Source organism: Eleutherodactylus coqui, chromosome 10, assembly GCF_035609145.1.
Source record: "Eleutherodactylus coqui strain aEleCoq1 chromosome 10, aEleCoq1.hap1, whole genome shotgun sequence".
Taxonomy (NCBI): domain Eukaryota; kingdom Metazoa; phylum Chordata; class Amphibia; order Anura; family Eleutherodactylidae; genus Eleutherodactylus; species Eleutherodactylus coqui.
In genome coordinates, this window is record NC_089846.1 from 6917718 (window position 1) to 6923950 (window position 6233).

Here is a 6233-nt window from a genome sequence, read left to right on the forward strand (position 1 = left end):
CGTTTCACGCCTGATTGGTTGATCCAGGTCAGGTAGGAATGAGAGCAAGTCCAGGCTTGTAGGACTTAGAAACAAAAAGCCTAAAGGAATGTAAAAGGTCAACCGTAGGAATACAGGTGCAATATATCTAGAGAGGAGCTAATGCAACACGGATCTAGTTCCTTCTCACACTGCCTTTTTATGGCAAGCTATTCAGGGCGCCCATAGACTGCAGCATTACCTCAATCTCAGTGCAGCAGAACCCCCCTACATGGCTCTGTTCATCCTGAGTCATGAATAGAATGCCAGAGCTACAGTGAAGACTGATACAAAGACAGATCAGCAGATACCGCCACGTGCACTCTGTAAAATTTGGTGGAGGTGTGCATGGAAGACCATGTAGCCGCCTTACGCACCTGCACAGCAAACGCCCCATGGTGCACTGCCCATGATGCTCCCACAGCCCTGGTCGTGAGTAGTCACTTGCAAGGTGGCAGTCTGGCCCTTGGCCCGATAGGCCTCGGCCACTGCTGAATAAACCCAGCATGAAAGCGCGTCCTTGGAGGCGGCTTGACCACAGGGCGTCATATTGCCGCAATGAGGCTGTCCGCGCCAAGTAAATTCTCAGAGCTCGAACGAGGATTGGCGGCCATCCACCTGCATGCGGAGGGTTTGCAAGAAGAGGGCTTTGCGGGGTAAGGACACTGCTGCTACGCAGGGAGCGGTTTGTAGGAGGGACGTTTTCTTTGCTCCTGTGAACCCGTAGTTCGGTCTGATCGCGGGCTAGAGCGATGAAACAAACAGACAAGTTGCCTTTGGGTGCGGGCCTAGTAGGTTTTGGCCTGTTTTGAGGTAACAGAGTGCTTTTGCCCCCTGTGGCCTCCAAAATAAACTTGTCTAGCTTGTCCCCAAACAAAAGGGAGACCAGGAAGGGAAGGTTAGCTAGCTTTTGCTCAAAAGCGGTGTCTGCATCCCACAGCTTCAGCCAGAGGATGTGCCATCTTATCACTGACGCCACTGAGGCATGTGCTAACAGTCATGTGGCATCTAGGGTGGACTCACAGGCGGAACCACCACCTACCTCTAGTTGCGCGAGAAGCATCTCCGCTTGTGGAGAGACATCGGCAGGGAGGACCTCTTGAGGTTGTTTGGCCCATGCGACAATACTGTGACATACCCATGTTGCTGCGAACACCGGTCGCAGAGCAGAACCCACAGATTCAAGAATCACCTTGTAGAGGGATTCCATCCTCTTATCCCGCGGGTCAGAGAATGACGCACCCTCCTACACTAGAATGGTGGTATGCTTGGATAAGCGGGCAATCGGTGGGTCCTCCATAGGGGGAACAGACCACTTCTGGATCAAATCCTGCGGAAAAGGGTATAAAACATCAAAATCTTTCAATTTAGCAGGATGTCTGTCAAGCTTTCTCCATTCCAGGGAAAGCGCTTCCCTAAACTCCTTGTGCCTGGGAAAGAATTCCAGAGACCAACTATGGTGTCTGAAGGAATGAGCCTCCTGATCGGCAGAAGAGCTCTCCTCAGATATACTAAAGTTATCCTTTATGGCGGTAATCAGGCTATTGCCTGTAGCCACCATCTTGGATGTGCGCTCTGCCTCCAACCCCGGTACGGAACGATCCTCTTAGAGTTGTGGTCTACCGCGAGAGGGCATGCCACGGTCAAACCTATCCACCATGAAAAGAACCGCCCGTGTCAGGGGTCTTAGCTAATCCAGTTCAGAGGTGGGTTGCGGTTGAGAAACCGCATCGGTAAAATCTGATTCTGAGCAAGGAGTCTAAGCTTGCATCCCTGCAATAATCTGGGGGGTGACCGGCTGGGTGCCCCTGTAGCCTCTATATCTTGAGCAATCGGTTCGCATTTGTTCAGGGGATGGATGCAGTGTGGCCTGGGGGGGGGGGGGGGTGGAATTAAAAATCGCAGCATGCTCTATTTTTAGGCAGACTCCGCGCGGACGGCTTCCATTGAAGTCAAAGCCGTACACCCTGCAGCCCTTTCACAATTCTTGTTGCAGAAAGGTTGCAGGATCCATGCCATAGTCTAGCGATAGTGTGGCATTATCTGTACTGCGCCGGCCGGCACATCTAAAATACATATAAGAAGAATACGGTCAGGTACGTGAGGATAACTGGCTGGGCTCCGGGTCGGAAACCGCTGTGGGATCCCGCAAACAAAATCAGACCCCGTCGTGTGCAGTTGGACTAAACGGGCAGTTGTTCATAGATGACCATCTGCTTACACGGGCCAATCGTGGTTTGATTTTTATGGCTGCAGGAAGTGAATGATGAACCTTAAGCAAAGTATCGTTCGTCGTTCAGTCACTGCCGGCATTTACACTGAACAATTATTTTACCAATTCCTGTGATCCATCGAGCACTGGGACAATTATGGTTCAGTGCAAAATGGCCCTTAGGGGATGTAGAAATCTGCATACAGTCCTTCAAGTCACAGCTGACAGTGGTGACAGATTGCTGGTTGTGGGGGATTCCCTACTGAGAGGAACAGAGGCCGCTGTCTGCAGACCTGACCCCTCACGAGAGGTGAGCTGTCCTCCAGGAGCACAAATCACAGATGTGTCTGATAGGCAGTCAAGACTCTTCCGTCCTACAGAACACCACCCATTGCTACTAATACATGTAGGGACAAATGACACTGCAAAAAAGGACCTTACAGCTATCCGCAGAGACTTTGAAGAACTCAGAAAGAAGGTGAAGGAACTAGGAGCACCGGTGGTCTTCTCATCCATCCTCCTAATGGATGGCCATGGAATAAGAAGATGGAACAGGATTCTGGAGGTGAACAACTGGCTACGCCGATGGTGCCGTCAGCAAAGATTTGGATTCCTAGACCATGGAGTGAATTACCTATATGATGGACTGGTTGCTAGAGACGGGTTGCACCTTACAAAAACAGGTAAGCATATGTTTGGTGGATGCCTTGCTTCACTCATTCGGAGAACTTTTGAGACCCTCGCTATTAGAAGTGGAAAGAAAGAACAAGACAGACAATTCAGAAGGCAAGTAGAAGAGCAGGAGACCCCGATCACAAACTAACATGTTTCTACACAAATGCCCAGAGCATCAGAAACAAACAAGGAGAATTGGAGCTCCTAACACAGGAATCACGGAAACATGGTGGAATGATACACATGATTGGAACACAAGGCTTGAAGGATGCAACTTATTTATAAGAAACAGACCTAATAAAAGGGGAGGAGGTGTTGGGTTGTATGTTAGGAAAACATTCCTCTCCACAGAGATTCAAGCTTCAGAGCTGAGAGTTCTGTAGAACACAGAACTTGTACACATGTTAAAAAGGAAGAAAAATATGTTTATCAAATGGAAAGAGGGGGGAAATATCTAAAGAAGAATATAATGTGGTCTGTAGAAACTGTAGGGCAAGTTACAGAAAAGCTAAAGCTAACAATGAATTGAGGCTTGTAACAGAGGCCAAAAGCAATAAAAAGGATTTGGGGGTATGTCAAAGGCAAAAGAAAAGTCAAAAATGCTATTTGATGCTTACAGGATGAAAATTGTGAATTGGTTAAAAATGATGTTGAGAAGGACAGACTTTTAAATTCCTATTTTGTATCTGTTTTCTCTCAGAAAGTAAATGGAACATCAACTGATCTTCCCTGTGCTATTGGGGGAATAAAAAAATGCAGGCTACCTATAAGCAGAGAGATGGTGAGGGAAAGCTTAGCTAACTTAAATGTTGTCCCTATCTTCAAAAAAAGGGAAGAAGGTGGATCCAGGAAACTACAGGCCTGTGAGCCTGACTTCTATACCAGGAAATATCTTTCAGCAAATTATTAAACAGCATGTATGCAAGTACTTGGATGAAACTGGAGTAATTAACCAGAGCCAGCATGGGTTTGTAACAAATAAGTCATGCCAGACTAGTCTAATTTCCTTCTATGACAGAATCACCGGCTGGGTTGATCAGGGAAATGCGGTGGATCTAGTTTTTGTTGACATTAGTAAAGCATTTGACAAAGTATCTCATATCATCCTTGTTGAAAAAAAAGGCCAAATCTGGGATTGACAAGGCAACTGTTAGGTGGATTTACAACTGGCTGAGTGATTGTACTCAAAGAGTAGTCAAATGGCTGCACATCCAAGTGGAAGAATGTATCAAGTGGGGACCGCAAGGCTCTGTCCTAGGCCCAGTGTTATAAATGATCTGGAGGAGGAAATTGATGGGAAACTGATCAAAGTTGCCGACAACACAAAGCTAGGAGGAATAACTAACAGTAGGGAAGAGAGTGGGGATTCAAAAAGATGTAGAAAAGCTAGCACAGTGGGCAGCGACTAACAGAATGGTATTTAACTAGGAGAAATGCAAAGTCCTACATCTGGGCAAAAATGGAAAAAAAACATACAGAATGGGAGGAATTGGGCTAAGCAGCAGCACATGTGAAAAAGACTTGGGTATACTAATAGATCATAGACTGAACATGAGTCAACAGTGTGATGCAGCAGCCAAAAAGGCAAACACAATTCTGGTATGTATTAAGAGAAGCATAGAGTCTAGATCACGTGAGGTCGTTATCCCCCTCTACTCTTCCTTAGTCAGACCTCATCTGGAATACTGGGTCCAGTTCTAGGCACCCCGCTTTAAAAAAGACTAAAGGCCCATTTACACACACAGATAATCTTTCATTGAAAGCTCATCGACCGTTTTGCATAAAGTACTAATATGCACTAATTGCTATTAGTACTTTATCAGCTTCATTTGCATGCAAATGAGTGTCTTGGAGCTGTTGCAGAACTCAGCAGGAGGTCTGAGCTCTGTAATTAGCTCCATTGTTCAGGCACAGGCTGCCAAGAGAAAACAATGTAATCTCTAGTTCCCCATGAATTCAGCACCATGGACAGCAGACACAGACTGTGGACCTGCTTATAAGCTGTTCTGCTGTGGGTCTGACAGTTGAGACAAAGCAACCAGCTGTAATTAGCTCTCCCCCGGGCAGAACACAGCGTACAGTCCTGCTTATTGGCTGTTCTGCCGAACAATGGTTTTCAAGCAGAACTGAAAACTGTTGTTCGGGAGAAAACTGAAAGATGGCCACAGCAATAGCCCATTTAGACGCAGCGATCATCTCTCAAAATTTGTTTAAAGAGTGTCGAAAGTGAGCGATAATTATTCTGTGTAAACGCGCGCCCATTGCGCACTTTTCGTTAGTAATTCGTTCATCGTTGTCTTTTAGTCCACCTAAAATCCATCGTTTGGCAGTTCACTGATTGTTTGGTTTAAATGAAAATCGTTCAGTTGTTTAACGATTTTTACCTCATTTTTTTACCTTCACTGATACACATGGCAAACAAACAAAGTATCGCTCAATTATCGTTTATCATCCATTTCCAATGATAATCATTACGTTTAACCGGTCAGCTTTAAAAGCAAAACCATCGCTCGCTTTCGACACTTAACGAATTTTGAGTGATGATTGTTGCGTCTAAATGGGCCTATAGACAAACTGGAGCAAGTTCAGAGAAGAGTTACCAAGATGGTGAGCGGTCTGCAAATCATGTCCTATGAGGAACGGTTAAAGGATCTGGGAATCTTTAGGTTGCAGAAGAGAAGGCTGAGAGGAGACTTAATAGCTGTCTACAAATATCTGAAGGGCTGTCACAGTGCAGAGGGATCAGCCCTATTCTCATCTGCACAAGGAAAGACTAGAAGCAATCGGATGAAACTGAAAGGGAGGAGACACAGATTAGATATTAGACAGTGAGGGGGATCAATGAGTGGAACAGGTTGCCACCGGAGGTGGGGAGTTCTCCTTTAATGGAAGTGTTCAGAGGCCGGACAGATATCTGGGATGATTTAGTGATCCTGCACTGAGCAGGGGGTTGGACCCGATGACCCCGGAGGTCACTTCCAACTCTACCATTCTATAAGAGAATATATTCATTTGATGAGGGAGTGCATGTTGTTACGAGAGGCGTGAAAACCACTTCCCACCCCTCCACAGGATAATCCGAAGATGCGCATGCGGTACGAAAACACTTTAGATTTTTATTTCAAATCACAAAGTAGGAAGGTTAAACTCCAAGTAAAGCGCAGGCGTCCCTGGACAGGTGTAGCTCTTCATAATTTAACAGGTGAGAAGGGGCGTATAGACATAATACACTGACCGGCCCCTTTATTAGACTCCATCTAGGTACGTTGGGCTCTTCTGGCCTTCAGAACAGCAGCAATTCTTTGTGGCATAGATTACAGTGATTAAA